The 22,306-nt window shown below is 47.3% G+C and overlaps 1 protein-coding gene across 1 annotated transcript in view; it reads right to left on the bottom strand.

The window, feature by feature from the left end:
* CFH (complement factor H) overlaps nt 1-22,306 on the bottom strand; it is a 1,163,637-nt gene that overhangs the window by 786,660 nt on the left and 354,671 nt on the right. The window lies entirely within an intron of this gene.

Here is a 22,306-nt window from a genome sequence, read left to right as displayed (position 1 = left end):
CGTAGCTGTCACACGCTACGATATCTCTAGCGATGCCGGATGTGCGTCACAGAATCCGTGACCCCGACGACATATCGCCCGATATATCGTAGCGTGTGACGCCGCCCTTACACCCATTTTTCACTCCTACCATAGACTTGACTATATTTTTGTTCCCAGATCTCTCCTCCCAGGGGTGTAACTACCGCGGTCGCAGAGGTCGCCATTGTGACCGGGCCCGGCAGGTTAGGGGCCCACGGCCACCCTGCAGATCAGCAGCCAGCCCCTTTCTGTGAGAGAGGAGCTGCGCTGTTCCGTCGCAGACCACGCGACTGCTATATGACCCAGTGCCACCGCCACTGACACTGGGCCCCCCTGACCGGTGTCAGTGGCGGCGACACTGGGCGCTTCCTCAGCAGTCATTGCGCACAGCAATGATGAACATGGAGTGGCCTACGTTGCTCCATGCTCCATCATTCTCCCCCTGTACCTGCGCAGTGACGTCACTCCTGTGTGGCTGCTGTGCTGAGGGATGCAGAGCACAGAACGCAGGACGGTAGGATGCTGACCGGAGTAGCAGGGGAACCAGGAGAGAGATGAGCACAGAGCAGTGGTGGAATGAGGAGAGGTGAGGAAAATAGCAGTGGAACAAGGAGAGAGGTGAGTACTTGTATTTTTTAATTTGTTTTTATAATAAATCAGTGAGTACACGGTGGCCAGAGGCCTGGTGGGCTGGCTGCATTATACATGGAGGCCTGGGGGGCTGGCTGCATTATACATGGAAGCTTGGGGGGCTGGCTGTATTATATATGGAGGTTTGGGGGGCTGGCTGCATTATACATGGAGGCCTGGGGGGTCTCGCTGCATTATACATGAAGGCCTGAGGGCCTGGCTGCATTATATATGGAGGCCTGGGGGCTGGCTGCATTATACATGGGGGGCTGGCTGCATTATTCATGGGGGCCTGGCTGCATTATACATGGGGGCCTGGCTGCATTTTACATGGAGGCCTGGGGGGCTGGCTGCATTATACATGGAGGCCTGTGGGGCTGGCTGCATTATACATGGAGGCCTGTGGGGCTGGCTGCATTATACACAGAGGCCTGGTGGTGCTGCATTATACACGGAGGCCTGGAGGTGCTGCATTATACATGGAGGTTTATGGGCCTGCATTATATATGGAGGCCTGAGGGGCTGCATTATACATGGAGGTCTATGGGGCTGCATAAAAAACATGAAGGACACCTTATACATGGACTATAGGGGTGTATTATACATGGAGGCCTGGGGGGCTGTATTATATATGGAGGTCTATGGGGATGCATTATACAACATGAAGGACACCTTATACATGGACTATAGGGGTGCATTATACATGATGATGGGGCTGCAAAATACAAAATGAAGGTCTATGGGGCTGCATTATAATACATATAGGACTATGGGGGCTATATTATGATATATGGAGGGCTATGGAGGCTACCTTATACATCGACTATGGGGGTGCATTATAAAACATGGAGAACTATGTGGTGCATTATAATATATGGTGAACTATTAGGTGAATTATAGTATGTGGAGAACTATGGTAAATTAATTATAATAATTGGAGGGCTATGAGGGTTTCTATATACATGGAGGTGCATTATAATATATAGAGGACTATGTGGTGCATTATAATATATGGAATACTATGGGGTGAATTATAATACACAGAGAACTATTGGACAAGAATTATAATAGAGGACTATGGAAGTGCAATCTAATATATGAAGGGTTATGTGGTACCCTTTATATTATATGGAAGTCTATATGAGGGCCATTACAGTATTTGGAGAACTATATACAAGGGGGCAAAGATACAAGCAACGGATGGGAATGTTTTGTGCTGAGGGAAACAGGCTCTTTCCCTCAGCACCCAGCTTTCCCATGCTCTGCTATACATCTTCTCTCAGCAACCAGCTTTCCCATGCTCTGATATGGGAAAGCTGGGTGCTGAGGGAAAGATGTATAGCAGAGCATGGAGAAATGGCTGCCGTGGAAAAGATGATTATCAGAACATAGGAAAGCAGGGTGCTGATAAAGGGATTTCAGATCACAGGAGACCTGGGTGCTGTGGGTAAGAGCCAAGAGTCAGCGTCATTATCCCATACTCCGAGTGTCAGTGTCATTATCCTGTCCTGTACCCCAAGTGTGGTGTAGGTGGAGAGGGAGGCCCAGGTCTAAACTTTGCACCGGGTCCATCAAACTCTAGTTACGCCACTGTCTCCTCCCTTCAGTACTTAAAGCAGATTTTCTCCTGATGGTCCACTCTGATCACTCGACAGTTGCAGATAATCTATCACTTCAAAAACCATACTCCCCATTCAGATTATGGAGTATTAATGAATCGGTTCTGTCATCTCCCTATGTTAAGCAACATTTTCAAGCAGCCCTGGTCAACTACTTTAAGACCACTGTATCCCTGGATTCTACACTACCCATCATCTGGAAAGCTCATAAGGCCCTAATAAGTGGGGAACTGATTTCTATCACATCATATCTACACAATGTGAGGAAAAGTACACTTCGCAGCTAGAGTTGAGCGATGTTCGAGTCGGACGGTTTGCCAATTTCATATTCAAGTGCTTTTGGGGGGTGTTCGAGTCATTCGACGAACTCGAACGATTTGCTTAAAGTTCGGCAGTTCGAGTTATGTTCGAGAACGGTTCGATCACCAAAAAGCATAGCTAGTTACTAGCTGGCTTTTCACTGTAATAGTGTGAGTCACTGTGAATCATGATATTATCAAAATTCAGCATATAGTGTGCGGGGGGGACGGAGTGCCCCAAGAATGCCGATCGCCATTTTCTTTTTTCCTAACCGCGCGTACAGTGGGGCGGGCCAGGCTGTCAGCAAATCACAGACACACACACAGCAAAGTGGATTTTTGCCAGACAAGCAAGGGCATGTGTCATAGACTGTGCATGTCAGATATCCTTCCCATATAAGACCCGGCCATTTTCCCCGTCACCGACATTATCTGTCTGCTGCGGGTGGGTGACAGTCACCGATCCCGCTCCTGCTACTGCTGTCTGTGCTATAGACATACAGTGCAATCTACACAGCACTTTAGGGATTAGGGATTACTTGTAATTTCAGCCCTTTTCAGGGCTGCATTACAGCCGTTCATAGCCATTGTTGCTAGGCAGGTCTGTGCCAACGCTGTGCAGGGGTTTATATCACAGCGTCTGGCTACATCAGCTCAGGCAATTCCTTGGGACATTGTTTCATTGGCAGGGATAGAAAGTGAGGCTTCCTTTGCTGACCAGCTACCTACAGCACCTGTGCATTCTACACACCTGTCCATTTTTGCTACGCAATTTTAATTGCCAACAGTGCTGACACTTTTAGTGGCATGCTAAAATTGTCTGGGATACTAACTTAGTGTTCCTTTGCTAACCAGCTAGCTACAGCACCTGTGCATTCTACACACCTGTCCATTTTTGCTATGCAATTTTAATTGCAAACAGTGCTGCCAGTTTTAGGGCCATAGTTTCATTGTCAGGGATAGTCAGTATTGGTTCTTCAGCTGTTAATAAAGCTAGACCACCTCAGCATTATACAGAACCTATCCATTTGTGCTACGCAATTTTAATTTCCAAAACTGCTGCCATTTTTAGGGTCATACTTTCATTGTCTGGTATACTATGTTAGGGATCCTCTGCTGACAATTTTGCTATACCATCTCTGCATTGTACACCACCTGTCCATTTGGGCTACGCAATTTTAATTGCCAAAAGTGCTGCCATTTTTAAGGCCATTCTTTCATTGTCTGGGATAGTCAGCGTTGGTTCTTCAGCTGTCAATAAAGCTAGACCACCTCTGCATTGTACACCAACTCTCCATTTTTGCTACGACATTTAAGTGTCCAATCTAGTCACAAACAATATGAGTGGCAAAAGGACAGATGCTGGTGGAAAGGGGAACAGGCGTGTTGGAAAGGGAAAAAAAGTTTGTGTCCGTGGGGTAGGTGGTAAAGCTACAGTAACATCTGCTGAAGAAAGGCCATCTTCCAGCAAAAGTAAGATGTCTACTACTTTCCATGGACAATCTGATGTGATCCCTTTTTTACGGAACCGAACAACTGTAACAAAGGTAGATGATGCACAAAAAAAAGAACATGCTTGAATGGATCTCAAGTGCTCCAACAAGTGGCCTCTCCTCCACCTCAACTTCAACATCCAAAAACAACAGTCCTCTGAGTTGTCACCCCAATCGCACATGCTTTCTACCAGCTCTCAAGTCTCCACCCGTCCTGAAGAGTATGCGGTAACAGAGATGGGTGAGTCTGCAGAGCTGTTCAGTCACACTATAGCCTGGGAATCAGAGGTCTGCTCCAAAGCTACAGTGAGTACAGACCAGGAAATGATCTGCAGTGATGCCCACTAGCTTTGAGAGCCTGATTCAGGCCCTGATGACCAAGTTTCTGAGCATAATGTAGACCCTCATTCCCAAACTGTAACTCCTCTTGGTGGAGACAATGAGGAACATACGGATGACGTTGAGACTCAGATACCTGATTGGAATGACAACTTAACTATTCAGTCAGGGCAGGAAGAGGTTAGGTCTGAGGATGAGGGGAGTGCAAACACACAGGTTGATGATGAGGTTGTAAATCCCACTTACTGTCAACCCACAGTCAGGCACTCGAGGAGGTCAGCAGAGGCGGTGGAGGAGGATGCAACTGACAATGAGGTTAGCTTGCGCCTTCCTGGACACAGACGGAGTACTGGAAGCAACTGCATCCTCAGCCACAACTCTGCCTCTGAGCACAAGTCAGGGTGGCTCTGCAGGTCACATGGGCTCTAATAGTTGCCTAGCCTGGTACTTTTTTGACATCGCAAAGGATCACCCAACTCATGTGATCTGTAAGATTTGTCGCCAGTCTGTAAGTAGAGGCCAAAAACTAACTAATTTGACAACTTCGTCCATGAACCCTCACATGAATAACAAGCATAAGTCCCAGTGGGAAGCTCACTGTGCTACAATGCGGCCTAGCGGAGCGAGCCAACCACCGTCTGCCCCTTAAAGTGCATCTGCGCGCTCTTCATCCTCTATGACTGTGGGGACAGCTGTCACACATCCTTTTCGACGTAGACCTTCCACCTCTTTAACCGCAACAGCCAGTTTGATTGGCAGGTCATCAGTTTTCTTGGACGGGGAAATAGGTGCTGGTGTAGAGCTCTCTCAGACATCGAGAGCACCAACTTTGGATGAAGGCAACATCATGTCTCCGCCTGCACTTTCCTCACAGACCAGCAGTTTTCCAGGGACACCCTACTCAACGCCATCGCCGCACAGCAGCCAGATCTCTGTCCCTCAGATGTGGACAATTAAAAGACCATTTCCTCCTAGCCATGACAAAGCTAAGAGGTTGACTTTCACCCTCTGCAAACTGTTGGCTACAGAAATGCTGCCTTTCTGCCTGGTGGACACAGAGGATTTTTGTGACCTTATGTCTGTCGCTGTGCCCCAGTACCAGATGCCCAGTCGCCACTACTTCTCCAAGATATTCGTGCCTGCACTACACCAGCATGTCGCACAAAACATCACCACTTCCTTGAGAAACGCTGTGTGTGACAGGGTGCATTTCATCACCGATACTTTGACCAGTAAGCGTGGACAGGGGCGTTACATGTCGCTGACTGGGCACTGGGTAACTATGGTGAGAGATGGAGAAGGGTCTGCTGTACAAGTCTTGCCGTCCCCACGAGTTGTGCGTCAATCCTCTGTATGTAGACGTTCCTCCACTGCTTCTGCCTCCTCAACCTCATCTGGGTCCTCCACCTCCACCCAAAGCCTGTCTGGTCAGGCCACCCACGTTGTAACTGCGCACAAGGAATCCTGCACACCTCCTTACTATGCTGGCAGCAGAGCTCAATGGAATTAGGCGGACTTTACGTTGAAATGTCTGGGAAATAAGAGTCACACAGCTGAGGAGTTGTGGTCAGCTCTGGAGACCAAGTTTAGTAAATGGTTGTCTCCACTCAACCTGCAGCCAGGGAAGGCCGTGTGCGACAATGCTGCAAACCTGGGTGCGGCCCTTCGCCGGGACAAGGTGATAAATGTGCCTTGTATGGCTCACGTGTTGAACCTTGTTGTCCAGCAATTTTTAACCCACTATCCCAGCCTAGATGGGCTTCTGCACAGGGCACGGTCACTCTATGCTCACTTCTGCCGTTCAACCGGCGCAGCTGACTGACTTGCATCGCTCCAGAAGTCTTTTGGCCTGCCGGTTCACCGCCTGAAATCCGATGGGGCGACACGCTGGAATTCGACTCTCCATATGTTGCAGCGATTGTGGCAGCACCGCCGAGTCCTGGTGCAATACAATATGACGTATAGCCTGGGCCATTGAGATACAGAGGTGGGGCAGATCACGCTGCTGGAGTGGTCTCAGATCAAGGACCTATGCACCCTTCTGCACAGTTTCGACATGGCGACGAATATGTTTAGCGCTCACAATGCCATTATCAGCATGACAATTCCAGTCATTTACACGCTGGTTCACACTATAAACACTATTCGGAGTCAGGTGGTGGGACAAGAGGAAGGGGAGGAAGTACAGGAGGATTAATATGCGGAAGGGATACCAAGATCTACAAGGTCCAGACGATCAGCATCACCAAGAGGGCAGGCATGGGACGGTTAGGGAGAGAGATTAACAAGGGCGCATGGTAGCAGCCAAACTGTTGAGGCATGTGCAGGAGCCCAGGAAGAAATGGAGGACAAACTGTCGATGGGCATGGAAGACTCAGCAGATGAGGGAGACCTTGGTCAAATGTCAGTTGTTCGAGGTTGGGGGGAGATGTCAGAGGAAGGAAGCACGGTTATCATCTCGCCGCCACAAACACAGCAAGGACTTGGTCCGCATGAATGTGCAAGACACATGAGCGCCTTCTTGCTGCACTACCTACAACATGACCCTCGGATTGTCCGAATTAAAAGAAATGATGACTACTGGGTTGCCACACTATTAGATCCCCGGTACAAATCCAAATTTGGCGAAATAATTCCAGCCATAGAAAGGGACGCACATATGCAGGAGTATCAGCAGAAGCTGTTATGTAATCTTAGCTCGGCATTTCCAGCAAACACCAGTGGTGCACGGACTGAATCTCCCAGTTGTAACTTGCCAAGCATGGGACTGTCTCGTAATTATCAGTCAAACCGTACCAGCAACACCGTATCTGGTGGTAACAGCAATTTTCTGGAATCATTTCATAATTTTTTTAGACCATCCTTTGCAAGGCCACAAGAGACAAGAAGTCTGACGCATAGTCAACGGCTGGAGAGGATGATACAGGAGTATCTCCAAATGAACATCGATGCTATGACTGTGCAACTGGAGCCTTGCTCATTTTGGGTTTCCAATCTTGAAAAATGGTCTGAGCTCGCCACTTATGCCTTGGAGATCTTGTCGTGTCTCGCAGCCAGTGTTGTCTCGGAACGTGTCTTCAGTGCTGCTGGGTGTGTGCTGACAGATAAGCGCACGTATCTGTCCAGTGACAATGTGGACAGATTAACGTTCATCAAGATGAACAAGTCATGGATCAGCAAGGACTTTGCTACCCCGGTGTCATCCTGGGGAGAGTAAAGGCTGGCGTATTTTTGAATGTGCTTGATGCAAATCAACACATCAAGTTTGCAACTGGGGCACAAGTGATGCCACTGAAGTGGTGTGTGTGGCCCAATTTTTGGAAAAAAAAAAAAGAGAGACTCTGCTTGGAGTCCCCTTGCTGTGTTTTTAAAAATGATCCAAGAAGAGCAAGTCATGGTTCAGCAAGGACTTTGCTACCCTGGTGTCATCCTGGGGACAGTTAAGGCTCGTGTATTTTTGAATGTGCTTGATGCAAAGCAACATGTCAAGTTTGCAACTGGGGCACAAGTGATGCCACTGAAGTGATGTGTGTGGCCCAATTTTTGGAAAAAAAAAGAGAGACTCTGCTTGGAGTCCCCTTGCTGTGTTTTAAAAAATGATCCAAGAAGAGCAAGTCATGGTTCAGCAAGGACTTTGTTACCCCGGTGTTATCCTGGGGACAGTTAAGGCTGGCGTATTTTTGAATGTGCTTGATGCAAATCAACATGTCAAGTTTGCAACTAGGGCACAAGTGATGCCACTGAAGTGGTGTGTGTGTGGCCCAATTTTTGGAAAAAAGGGAGACTCTGCTCGGAGTCCTCTTGCTGTGTTTTACATGATTTTAGAAGGACATGACATGCCTATATCTGTGTCTCCTCCTCTTTTTACTCGTCCAGCTCTTTTGTTTTCGCATGAGTATATGTCCTTGTCACTTTTCCATGTGTTTGTGGTGTCTTGTGAGTTGTTTGTCACCTTTTGGACACCTTAGAAGGTGTTTTCTATATGTTTGTATGTGTTTGTGTTTGCCTGCCATTGTTTTCAATGGGGTTCGAATTGGTTCATCGAACGTTCATCGAACGTTCGACGAACTTGTCCTCCGTTCGACGAACCGAACTCGAACTCTAGGGGGGTGGTTTATCTCTATTCACAGCCTATATGGAGATATAGCTGCTTTGGAACTATCGCACAAGAGATCCCAGACCAAATCGGTGTTGGAGGCACTAACTGCTAAAAGACAGCTGTTAAAAGATATGCTTAATAAGCAATCAGCTAAGCTATACCTTAACTGGAAAAACAAATTATTTGTGCACGGCGATAAGACATCAAAATTGATGATGTCCCTAATCAAAAAATGCCAAGCCCGCACATTTGCCCATGCTCTAAAAATCACAGAAAGCTGCCGCACCACCAATTCCTCTCGGATTTCTGTTGAATTCCTAAAATTTTACTCTGATCTATACTAAATCCGACCAAACGAGTCAACTTCAACAAAAGAAAAAAAGAATACAATTAATCCAATCCTTTCTTTCCAAATTTCAACTACCTAAACTGCCACGCGACAAACAAACAGCCCTGTCCAGACCATTTGGCTTTCTAGAACTCCAGTCCACCCTGTCCAAAACCCCATCGGGAAAAGCACCAGGCCCGGATAGCTTATCAATAATGTAGTAAAAATACTTCTCTAAAACTTTAGTCCCACATTTACTTAACATGTGCAACGCCATCCTCCTGAGTCACCCGTTTCTTTGAAAACTCAAATAACACATTGAAAATAAAAGAAAAAAGCTGCAGTGCAGCCACTGTCTCCACAGGCAGATTACACTGGACATGGAGATACATTGTACAGAGCAGTTCATCTCTATATCATGAATTCTGGAGGGAGAAAAACAGATTTTTTTTTTTAATAATATTACTAAAAATCATTTACAAAAATAGAATAATGTTTTTTTAATGCATTTTTTTTAATAATAAATATCACAAATCAGTAGATAACATGGACATATTTAGAGTCCTTGTAGTCGTAACGATCCGCACAACACAGAGGTCAGATTACTTATAGGAATCAGTAAATAGCATAAAAACATTATGTGATTAATTAGTTTTCTCTATTAAACGCATAAAAGAGTGTAAAAGAAAAAATGTAACGCTGAGGCCATGTTCACATGTAGTGTAAATGCTGCATTTTTTCTTCAGGAGTCCTCTATGTGCAACACAATAACAATCTTCTCTCATTATTGTGTTCGTGTTCACATGTAGCATAAATTTAGCGGGTATTTTTTTCTGCTGCTGCTTCTAGATAGAAATTCTGCTGTGTTTAACTGTCCAAGCATAGAGGATGTGATTTCATGAAAAGACACCGCTGAAGTCTGCGTTTTTGTTGTTTTTTTTTCTCCAGAGGCTTCAATATAGAGCTTAAAAAACACAAGTAAAAAAACTGTAAAAAACTACAATTACTTTTTAAGTGCACACTCAAAGCTTTTACTGTATGTACTACAAAACACCTAAAACACCTAAAAAATTGTGATTTGAAAACAACAACCGCCATTTTATTATCTGTAAAAAAGTGGCTGCGCCATCACTGTGGTGAAAGTGCAAGAGGAAGAAGCTCCACCCCCAGGGAGTGTCCAAGATGTAGAACTGAAACTGCCTGCAGCAGGAGGCCAGAAGAGCCTGCTGCAGAATACTCCCTGGTATGCTGGAGAGAAGATAGCTCTGGTTCCTCAGCCAAACTAACCAGAGAGAGATAAGATGTCTGTCCCAGGGGATGAGGAAGCGGATTGGTCTGGCAGCGGGACTGCTGCCTGACTAGAGGGAGGCGTGGAGCGACTGTGTGTGCGGATGTGGGCACAGCTTGTTCAGCAAATTATGGATTGGCGTGCAGAGATGCAGGGGATGGTGGCAATTGTGAAGGCCCAGAAGGAATGGGCCTTGCACGAGGTGCAGCGTTAGGAGCAGGTAGGAACCGAGGCCTCCCTGACCCCGTCGGTCCCCTCGGCAGCGGAACCTGTGTCATCTCCGGCCGCTGACCAGGCAGCGCAACCGGTTCCTTCCGTGGCTGCGGACCACACCTCCATCTACAGCCAGACCAGACGCGGCCACATCCCTTTCTCTGGAGGAGAAGGACCAAAGGGTGCTGCCCTCAACTGCTCGAGCGGACCAGGCCTGGAAGAACTGACAACCGAGAGTATAGTTGTCAGTGAACAGGCCGAATGCCTATCCGCTGATGGGAACCCGGAAGCGGACTATTCGGGTCCAGCGGGCCCAATCTTCAAGCCGGCATGGGACGTGGCTGTGGCTGCTCAATGGGCTGTCGTGGATGAGAAGGTCCCCGAAGCCTGCCAGGCCCCCATCTGGCAGCTGGCTCAGAAGCGGAAGGAGCGGGCGACCCAGAGAAAGCAGGTGGAGACCCACAACCTCCAAGAGAAGCAGAGCCTGCGCTGGGCCAGCTGGAAGGCCTGTGAAATATGGTAACAGGGTACTGTGGACAGGTTCGACCGAAAATGGGGGTGGGGCTTTATATCAGAGCCCGGGTAACAAGCTGGGGTGTTTGTTAATTGATGGGATGTCCTGGACCACCTCCAGAAGAGACACCTCAACCGTGATCTGCACCCGGGTGACGTGGTCACTTATACCCAACATCATGGGGAGCGGGGCTGGTATGGTTTGGATGTGCAGAAGGTTACCGTGTTGCCAGCCCCTGCTTCCTCCATTCCTGCTTCTTTTGTGAGTGCACCTACACGGTGGTAGCTCAACCAGGTTACCCAGTTTTCGTTTAAAAAAATACAGTTATAAAGTGTAAATAATGTGAAAAATGCTGAATAATATTGCAAAGTTTTTGAAAAATGGACCATTGGTCATTGGACTGGTAATGACCTGAACTCTCGCAGTGTAAATTGTTGCACCATTGTGCAAAAACCAGAGTTCATCCTTGACAAAAGGGACTCCCATCGACACCACCATCAAGGAGAGGATGGTTGCAGGAATGGTCTGCGGCAGAGGCAGTCAAGACTCGGTAACCAAGGAAACCGGTGACTTTCCTCCAAGGCATTTTGGGACATGGAGCTTTGGGTAGGGGTTGATGGGAGGGGTGCTCAAGCGTAGTAACATTCAAGCAATGCCTCCCCTGTGTGGGAAGAATGTTAATGTTATATGATTTTAAAACTTTAAATGTAAATTGTGTTACATTTTGCTGCCCGCGGACATGCTGTGTTTAACCAAGGAGGAATGTAGCGCCCCTGAACACTTCAGGGCACTACTAGGTACTAAATCCTGCCCCCGATGCAGGGCCTACCCCCAGGGACCTGAAGGCTCAATGCTGGTACCAAGCAAAACACGTAACATTCTCAGTTCCTTTACCCAGATAGGGATGACTGACTAGTCGGGGACCCAATGGATGGCTACCTAGGGGTTGAGCCAATCCAGTCCACTAGCCAACAACCTGGGATGGAGAGACTTTAGGTCATTTTTAGGAGACAAATGAAGGAGACAGATGTGTCTCAGCATGGGGTCGTGTAACGGTGGCCTGACTGGTACAGGAGAGTGGTTGCCAGGGAGAGTACAACGAGGTACACCTGGAACCAAGGCACCGACAGGGCACAGGGCCCTAGGTTAGGTGAATGCTTTAAACTTCCTAACAAATACCTGCACAGTGAGGAGACCTTCATGGACCTGAATGACCCAAGAATCCGGAGGCACCAGCAGTAATGATTGAGTCAGGGACCGGAACAAATACCGACCATACAGGGCTTGCACTACCCGCCGTACAGACGAGAGCCTGACAACAAACAGGCGGAGACCCCAGAGTCTCCAAGCTATGGGGTTCCGCAAGAACGACAGACAGAGGTTCAGGGGAAAGAAGCCAACATGGTACCACACCGGCATCAGGACGATAGGGACCATTGGTCTGAACCAGCAGTCCAGCGATTCCACAAGCTGTGAGTAAACCCGAGTTGCATTGCATCCCCATCGTGTGGTTTCCGTTATTTCCAAGCCGTACTTCACCCTCTAAACCCTGGTGCTTAGCCCTACTTGTGGAGGGCCCAACATCTCAGCTACCATCACCACCAGCCCCAGCGGCCATAGAATCTGCAGCTGCAGCTTCAACTACTTAGCTGCACCCCGCAAGTGGCGTAAAGGGAGACATTATAAGCAGAATTCTGGAAAAACGATAAGCCATAGATGTCTCAGTGTTATATTCTGCAGGCATGCAGGGACAGGTTATTGATAAAAGAAATTGTCATGGAGGTTTGTGCTAAATGGAAAGGAAAAGGGAAAATAAATTACTACGCTCAGCAAGAACATCACATATGAGAACCTGTGCAAAATAATCATATACGGTCTTCAGAGCACTGATGTGAAACTGATATTAGAAGTGATAAAACCTCCCATGGTTCGATTCAGTTCGAGTTCACTGACCTTCACCAAATGGTTAGATGAACTGTTCGACGAACATAACCGAACCCACTGAATTCAATAGGATGCAAAAACAAAGGCAAAGACAACACTTTTATATGTGCCCATAAGCTGCCAAAACAGCTCAAACAGTTTTAGGATAAGAACGCACTTTGCGTTTCCACCTACGTTTCAGCTGCTTTTTAGGTCCGTTTTGAGAAGCATCTTTTTCATGCCAAGAGGCATGCATTTTGATTTTCCAGCAAAGTCAATGGAAATTGGTGATTTTCAGACCGCACTTTGCGTTTCTAAACGCTGCGTTTAAATTGCATATTTTGTGGCAAAAAACACGCGTTCAAAGAAGCAGCATGTCAGTTGTTTTTGCCATTTTTGGTGCGTTTTGCTAACATTGAGAAGACAATGAGAAATGACAAAAACCAAGAATCCTTCAAATTCCTACGTTTTACCTGCTTTTTATGTGCAGAAAACATGTGTTTTGGACTACCAAAACGCATGCTTTTTGGACATTAAAATAATGGTTTCATATGTCCCTTTACACACACACATAGTCCGACAATTTAATTTAAGAAAAATACTAATTTATTGCTATATTTCCAAAAAATAGTATATTACCACTATAATTTTATTAAATATTTCAATTTCTTTAATTATTTCTAAAATGTTATGTGTTCCTTTTTTTTCCCTTTTTTCATTTTGTTTGAATATTTAATCTTTATTTAGCTGTGTCTTGATGTTCAAAACGCATCTGTCAAAACGCAGGTGAAAAAGCATGTAAAAAGCGCTGAAAACGCATCTAAAATGCGGTAAATACGCATGCGTTTTCAGCGCTAAATTCCAGAAAAAGGCAACTTTGGTCAAATCAATTAAGCCCAATTAAGCCCAAAACGTGCAATTAGAACTGCAAGTAGGTGAACGCAAAGTGCGTTCTTAGCCTTAAACTGGAGCCACACTTTTGTGGCACAGCCATTAACTTCCTAGGTAATGAACATAAAAAATATTGGATGAGTGAAAAGAGTAGGCCTGTTGCTCTGAGAACCCTGCCATGACATACAAGATACAACTTGGAGACCCATCTTGAAGTCTGCACATTTCCAAAAATTAGAGAAAGACAACACAAGAGAGTGACATCAATTGCCCCATAGTACCCATAGGTTGGGATTTTTATCCCTCCTAAGGATGGACCAGTGTTTTTGCAGAATGTGGTGCATACTCTCCCATTGATGGGTGTATGTGGAGATAAACCGTATCAGACTTGGAGATGATTTCCTATGAGATGGTACAAGAACATCCCTCCTTGGTCCGTCCTTAAAACAGAACCTACTTTGGCCGGCTTTTTACCTGATTCCCCCTTGATGACGGCTAGGAGGGGTAAAAATTTGAAGTACCATCTGGTTAAGAGCCACTATGTGGCTAAAGCGTCTAACCCTCTCGCAGTTGGTAAAAGGAGAGTTGGTTTTTATCCCTGTGGGGATTGTCTAGCCCACCATAATATGGCCTGGACCTCTGTATTCAAATCTGCTGATGGCCTGAGAGAGTACAAGATCTTAGACTATATATCTTGTAGTAGTACATACATAATATACTATGCGACATGTACGTGCAACTTGATATATGTGGGTCTTACCTCCAGGGAACTACGGGTTTGCACCAGTGAACATGTGAGGGATATCCTGGGGGCGCGTACAGCTGAAGACCTTAGTCTTATCAAAACTATCCCAAGACACTTCTGAACCGTCCACAATTGTGATCCCAGTGCTTTTCAGGTACGTGCATTGAGAAAATTAGGATGGCATCTAGGGGCGGTGATATGAAACGCATACTAGCCCAAAAGGAGTGCCGGTTGATTCATGTTCTGGGCACCCTTAAGGCCATGGGTTTGAATGAGCAACTTAGTTTTGCTTCTTTCTTATGATTTGCTTGTCCTCGGTTTTATTTTTATCTGTGTGCCATTTTATTATTGTTTTTTTTGTTTTTATCTCTTCTTATGCTTAGGACCCAGGAGAATTCTTTCTCAACAATAGATGTGTATACTTGGATCCACTCAGAATATATTAACTACCGTATATATTGGATTAATATACCATATGTTACTATATATACATCTCTTTTGGTTCTTGTATATTCTTGTGATTCTTGTATTTCATTTTGTTACAATTGTTGTAACATGTAATATAATTAGGTTTTTCTTATTCACTGGGTGTAAATGGTTTGTACCTTTCGTCGCTGTAACTGTGCCTGCAATATGGAGTTGATTACTGCACATGCGCGCCGCGACCTGGGTTGTCTTGGCTCATCTCTGAAGGCTTCTATGGATGATGTGGGCAGGACATAGTGACGTCACCGGGGAACTTTCCCTGACAAACGGCATCATTGTGAAGCCGGAAGTGATGTAGCACTGACTTCCGACCGCGGTGCGCATGCGCGAACTACGTGAATCATTCCATACAATTTATAGCTATATATAGCCTCTGGTACACAGTATCTTCATGGCCCCGCGAGGAAGCCCAACGCGAAACGTGCGTTAGAGCCCCTAGGACAGCGCATATCATCGGGACAGGATAACATGGGTGAGCTGGAATATTGTTACATTGTGTTATTCATTGCACGCTGTGGTCTGCCCTCTAGTGGTTGTTGTTTTTTCTGAAACCCTGCATATATATGGTCTGGTTTGAATTTCATTCTATTACCTGTGCAACTTATGCCAGTCATATAATCAATCCTTATATGTGTCCTTCTATTCATATTTTTCACCACTAATCCTGGCGCCCTAGATACTGTTTGTTAATATCTAAATTACATGGGTATCAGTGTGACACATACGGCTTTAGTGCCTTTACATATGGATATTATTGGTCATTTCTAATTTTCCACTCAGCCTTTTGGGCATAGTGCAATTTTTACATTGAGGTTCACCTGACTGTATAATTATATTATACCACCAGATACAAGTCATTGAATATAAAAATCATTTTGGGCATTGTGCAATTTTTAATCCATGCTCTTATACCAATCCTTATTGTGTCCCCTGATATGTTGTTTTCCTTTTGCTGCACTTTTTTCTCCCCTCATCACTTGTGAGACCTATGTATTTTAATCAGTGTTGTTAATAAAAATTAATTTTATTTTAATATTCACACTATGGAATATGACTCCATTTTCTTCTATTGATACTACATGTATGGGAGTTTCCTTAAATATACGTGTTTCTATAAGTGTACCGCCCCCGTGTCTTCGGCCGAGCCGCTCGGATCCGGAAACGTGGTGGCTCGAGGGGTCTCCGGACCCGGGGAGGGGTCGTGCGGACACTTTAATTTAAAAGGGGGGATATGTATAGGGGAGTTAGAAGTTCATGACGCCACCCACGGTGCATGGTAGGATGGAGTACCACTGCTGCTGTTGGGAGCGCCCGGTGGCATGGCAGCAAGGTGTTTAACCCTTCCGTGGGTAGGGGGCTTGCCCTGGGGGCCTGGTGATTGTAGTGAAGGGGTGCCGTTGGGGAGGAAAGGGTTTTCTGCGTACTCACTCAGTCCAAGAATACTGACACCGACAACTTGTAAACCAGAATTCTGAGCACCGCCGCAGAAGAGAGGGAGCACGCGTGGATCCGTGCCCCTTGGTGTTGCTTGTTAGCCTGTGACCTTTTCCGTGGCACTTTCTTCACTATTTGGACCCTGTAGTGTGGAACTAGTCGGGTCCAGCTCACCCGTATGGCTAACGGAGTGAGCTTGCTCTCTGGGTTCACGCTTAGGATTTTCTGGACTATGTTTTGGGAAAGTCCTATCCCCTCATTGCGCTAGTACCCCGATTTTGGAGCGGGTGGAGGATGAATATTGAAGACTACACCCTCGTCGGGTAAATTACCAGGATGCGTGAAGCTGCTTCCCGGCCTAGGGTCCACGTATCCCATCGTGCCCTGGCCCCTGCCCGGAGATGGCTCAAGGCTGCGTCTGCCCTCCTCGGCAGATCCGTGCCCCTTGACACGATCCCCTGCGACTGGAGTTCCAGCTCCTACCAGGCCCAGACCAACGTCTGACACCTAGTATATACAGGGAGCCCTGCTCCTGACCTTCTCTCTCCTGCTCCTAACTAGAGATGAGCGAACCAGTCGCGGTTCGGCTCGAGTTCGATTCGCTGAACCGAGGTCTAGTTCAAGTTCGGGTTGGCGAACCGGTTCGGCGAACCACTCGAACCCATAGGAAACAATGGGAGGCAATCACAAACACATAAAAACACATTATAAATGTACACATACAGTTAATAAACATTGCCATAACACTTACTGGTCCCCGTGATCCCTCCTGCACTCTGTCTCCTGCCGCTATTCCATCCGATGATCGCTGAATCCTCCCGGTAACCAGCACTGCCAGCAGTGATGCAGGACCTATCGTGACGTCAAAATAGCCATGTGACCAGTCACGTGTCTGTTATCTCATTGGTTACAGACTGGTCACATGACTATGACGCGTCATGTAGGACCTGTCATTGCATCTCTCTGTTACACGGTTCACGTTTGTGTATCGCCGTGTACCGGCGACATGCTCTAGCACACAGTCGACTCCCCGCTCTGCTTCCCCATTCCCTTAAGGTACCGTCACACTAAGCAACGCTCCAGCGATCCCACCAGCAACCTGACCTGGCAAGGATCTCGCTGGAGCGTCACTACACGGGTTGCTGGTGAGCTGTGAAACATGCAGATCTCACCCGCAACCAGTGACCAGCCCCCAGCCAGCAGAACGCATGGAAGCGATGCTGCGCTTGGTAACTAAGGTAAATATCGGGTAACCAACCCGATATTTACCTTGGTTACCAGCGCACACCGCTTAGCGCTGGCTCCCTGCACTCCTAGCCAGAGTACACATCGGGTTAATTTAACCCGATGTGTAGTCTGGCTATGTGTGCAGGGAGCCGGCACTGACAGCGTGAGAGGCGGACGCTGGTAACGAAGGTAAATATCGGGTAACCAAGGAAAGGGCTTCTGGGTTACCCGATGTTTACCGTAGTTACCAGCGTCCGCAGAAGCCGGCTCCTGACCGGCTGACACAGCCGGTCAATTACGGAGATCATTGTTGCCATAGCAATGCGCTTGGTAGAGGTGACGGGGACATCCCGCTACCAGCACGCAGCGGCACAAAAATCACGTGATTGGAGCAGCGTTGCTATGGCAACCCGTGCCACCGCTTACAGCCGGGAGCCTGTGATCACTCTCACAGAGTGATTTCTGCACAGAGCATGCAGCTGTGCTGTCTGATGGAGCAGACAGAGCTGCATGTGTTGAAGGGGAAAGAAGACAGAAGAGCAGGATCGTGGAGGGGTGACAGAGGGTAATAAAGATGGAGTCTCTAATGTGTCTGTGTATTTATTTCTATTAAAGTATTTTTTTTTCTGTGTGGTGTTTTTTTTAACCCTTTATTGGAGATTCTTAATGGCCGGGTCAAATTTGCCTGACATTAAGAATCTCTGGCTTAATACTGGCTAGTAAAACAAAGCCAGTATTAACTCATGATTACCCAACAAGCCACCCGGCTCCAGGGCTGTTGGAAGAGTTGGATACAGTGCCAGATGATGGCGCTTCTATGAGAGCGCCATTTTCTGGGGCGGCTGCGGACTGCAATTCGCAGCAGAGGGGCCCAGAAACCTCGGGCTAACCTGTGCTGTGGATTCCAATCTCCAGCTGCCTAGTTGTAACCGGCTGGACACGAAAATGGGGCGAAGCTCACGTCATTTTTTTTTTTTTAATTATTTCATGAAATTCATGAAATAATTAAAAAAGGTCTTCCCTATATTTTTAGTTCCCAGCCGGGTACAAATAGGCAGCTGGGGGTTGGGGGCAGCCGTACCTGCCTGCTGTACCTGGCTAGCATACAAAAATATGGCGAAGCGCACGTCATTTTTTTTGTAGTTTTTTGGCAAAAAAAATGCTTCCCTGCATTTTCCATTGCCAGTGAAGGTAACACCAAACAGTGGGGGTTAACAGCCAGTAGCTGCTTGGATTACCCTTAGCTAGCAATACAAAAAATGCAGCGGGAGCCCATATATATTTTTTTTAATTATTTATTTAAATAACTAAAAACAAAAAGGGCTTCCCTGTATTTTGATTGCCTGACATGACAGTGCTGTAAAAATAAATCTTTAAAAAAAATGACGTAGCGCTCCACGGTATTTTTGATTCTCAGTGCAGATAAAACAGACAGCTATGGGTTGCCACCCCCATCTGCCTGGCGTTACCTTGGCTGGCAATCAAAATACAGGGAAGCCCATTAATTTTTTCTATTTAAAAAATAGTTAAAAAAAAATGACGTTGGGTCCCCCCATTTTTGATAGCCAGCTAGGGTAAAGTAAACGGCTGTAGCCTGAAAACCACAGCTGGCAGCTTTACCGTGGTTGGGGATCCAATGTGGAGGTCACCCCAGGCTCTTTTTTTATAATTATTTTATAAATATTAATAATTACAAAAAAAAGTAGGGTCCCCCCCAAATTGGATCACCAGCCAAGGTAAAGCGGACAGCTGTGGTCTGGTATTCTCAGGGTGGGAAGGTCCATAGTTATTGGGCCTTCACAGCCTAAAAGTAGCAGGCCGCAGGCACCCCAGACGTGGCGCATCCACTAGATGCGCCAATCCTGGCGCTTCACCCCAGCTCATCCCGTGCCCTGGTGCAGTGGCAAACGGGGTAATAAATGGGGTTGATACTAGCTGTAAAGTCACCTGACATCAAGCCCAGCAGTTTGTGATGTGATGGTGTCTATCAGATACCCGACATCATAAACTGTCAGTACTAACAAACAAAATCGACAAAAAAAATGAAAAAAAAACCCCAAAACAGTCCCTCTTTCAACAATTTATTGTAAGAAAAAAATAAGGGGGTCCCATGACGACTCTGGACCGTCTAGAATATGGGGGGAGACACTCAGGGAATGTATCCCCCATTTTCTAGGAGTGCAGACCCTCCATGTGAGGAGTGTGGGTGCAATGAATCTGCACTCACTCTCCCCGGGTCCACAGCAGCAGAGTCCATGTCGTAACGGTTGCTACCAAAGCTGCAATGCCCTGCTCATGAGGTAAGGGCATGCCTAATCAGGAGAATTATTCTACATTTCCAAATATTGGTATTTGCTGATATTATTGCTATTCCACCTACTATATATTGGGGATATAATCTTGGAGATGGAATACCCTTTTAAATCCAGTTATCCAGCTGAATGAATACTAAACAACAGAGCTCGCTATTTAGATGTGTTTTCTTGTGGCGTATAACGGACTCTCATGTTTGGTAGTCGTTCAGCAGGGCAATTATAAAATCAAATACCTCCATTTGGAAATGTAGTATATAGCTCTCCTGATCAACTATGTTCCTTACCTCATCAGCAGGGCATTGCAGTAATAATAATAATTTATTCATTTATATAGCGCTATTAATCACATAGCGCTTTGCATACATTGGGAATACTGTCCCCATTAGGGCTCACAATCTAATTTCCCTATCTGTATGTCTTTGGAGTGTGGGAGGAAACCAGAGTACCCGGAGGAAACCCACGCAAACACGGGGAGAACATACAAACTCCTTGCAGATGGTGTCCTTGGTGGGAATTGAACCCAGGACTTCAGCGCTGCAAGACTGCAGTGCTAACTACTGAGCCACCATGCCGCCCATTTAGCTTACAGATGCATAACCACCACACACTGTGTCTGAACACAGGAAGCTGAGCTAACAGCCGCTCTGTGCATGCGGCAGCGTCTATTGTGAAGGAGAGGGCCGCGGGGGATCAACGCTACACAGGTACCATGGGACACCGGGGGGACACCGGTGTGGTTATAGGGGGTGACCTGGCAGGGCCTGGGGAGGAGTTTTCTGTCGCATGTGTCATGGCACATGCGACAGAAATCAGAGGAGTAGGGTGAATGCGACCGGCGCGCTGCTGTGCGCGCAGCCATCTTGCATTTCCGGGAAGGGGTCAGGGGGGGCACTTTGGTGACACCGGGGGACCGGAGGGGACTGGGGAGCAGATTTATCATGTTTGTTCATGCCAGATGGGAGATAAATAATTTTTTTACCAATGCTGTCATTTACTGTAACGTGATCATCGGTATACGGTGTATACCGGTGATCACGTGAGCGGGGACCGGAAAAACCGGCCTAAATCATGATCTCCAGGGTCTCAGCTACCCCCTGAAACCCCAGAGAGTTTCTGACGGTGGGGGGCGCTATTCACTTATTTCTGCCTGCTGTTTATAAACGGCAGATCAAAATAAGGCTACATTCACACGACTGATCCGTTTTTGCGGTCCGCAAAAAATGGTTAGTTTTTTTTTACGGGTGCATAAATGTGGCATCCGTTTCGGTTCCATATATGGTCCGTATGTCATCCGTGTGCCTTCTGTTTGTTTGCGTACTGCAAAAAAACTGAAGGAGGGAAAATACATAAATTTACCCAGGATCTGTGATGCCCTGGACCCCCAGGGGTCACAGGTAACAACACACAACACCACACACACCCCCACCCCAGTGAGGCACCAGCAGCCAACAAGTCCTGACCGCCTCCCTCAGGTCTAGCAAGGCACACCAGGTGGGCGGAGCCAGGTGAATAGGTACGCCCTCCGAGGAGTCTGCTGGCCTGAGGCAGGGAAAGGACAAGTGAGTCGAGTGGGGAGAGGAGTAGTGAGAGGAGTAAAAGTGGCGAGCTGAGAGTCAGGGGCCTAGGACGGAGCCTAGGACTCCTTGGAATGGTCAGGCAGGCAGACGGTGGTGGCCGTCTGCAGGAGTCCGGTCAGGGACTGAACTGCGGAACCGTAGGGATCGAGAAGAGGGTGGTGACCCTTCGGACCCGAACCGGGGAGCTAACAAGTCAACCAGAGCACCAGGCAGGGTACTCAGACCCCGTTCTAGCGCAGAAACAACCAGGCTCAGACAAACCTACTGATTGCGGTCTGGACCTCAGGGGTTCATTCCCACCAAAAGTCCCGATAGACGGCAACAGCCCACCGATTCCGGATAAGAGCCACCGCCAAGGGCCAGAGATCCAAAGGGCCAGCGCCAGCAGGCAAAAGGGCTCCTCTGGTACCTAAAAGCCGGGGAGCGGACTACAGCTGCTGAAGCATAGAAGTCACTAAAGCAAATTTAAAGGTGCAGGAGAAAGGCGACATCACCAACCTCACTGGGGACACACGCAGCCGGCTGTGGGCACCGATCTACACCGAACTGGTTTACCATTGACTCTGTGTGGTTTAATCGTGAGTACACCAGTGCCATCAGGCACCACGCTGCAAGCGAGTCCCTGCATCCTGCAACCCCCCTCTCCTGCCACCTGGCCCCGGACAAACCTCCTACCCATGGAGGGGTCAACACCTAGCTGCGACCCACCACCGATCCCGGACGAGCCCCCGTACCCTCACCGCAGCCGTGGTGCCCATCACCTCACCACGACCCGTGGGTGGCGTCATGAACTGTTACCGGTCACCACGGCTTCGGCCGTGAAACCGGTCCACTCCAAACCAAATAACCAAACCCCCCCTCCCCC

Source organism: Anomaloglossus baeobatrachus, chromosome 8 (genome assembly GCF_048569485.1).
Source record: "Anomaloglossus baeobatrachus isolate aAnoBae1 chromosome 8, aAnoBae1.hap1, whole genome shotgun sequence".
Taxonomy (NCBI): Eukaryota; Metazoa; Chordata; class Amphibia; order Anura; family Aromobatidae; genus Anomaloglossus; species Anomaloglossus baeobatrachus.
The sequence above is the reverse complement of the archived record's forward strand: the minus strand, read 5'-3'. Positions and strand labels throughout refer to the sequence as shown.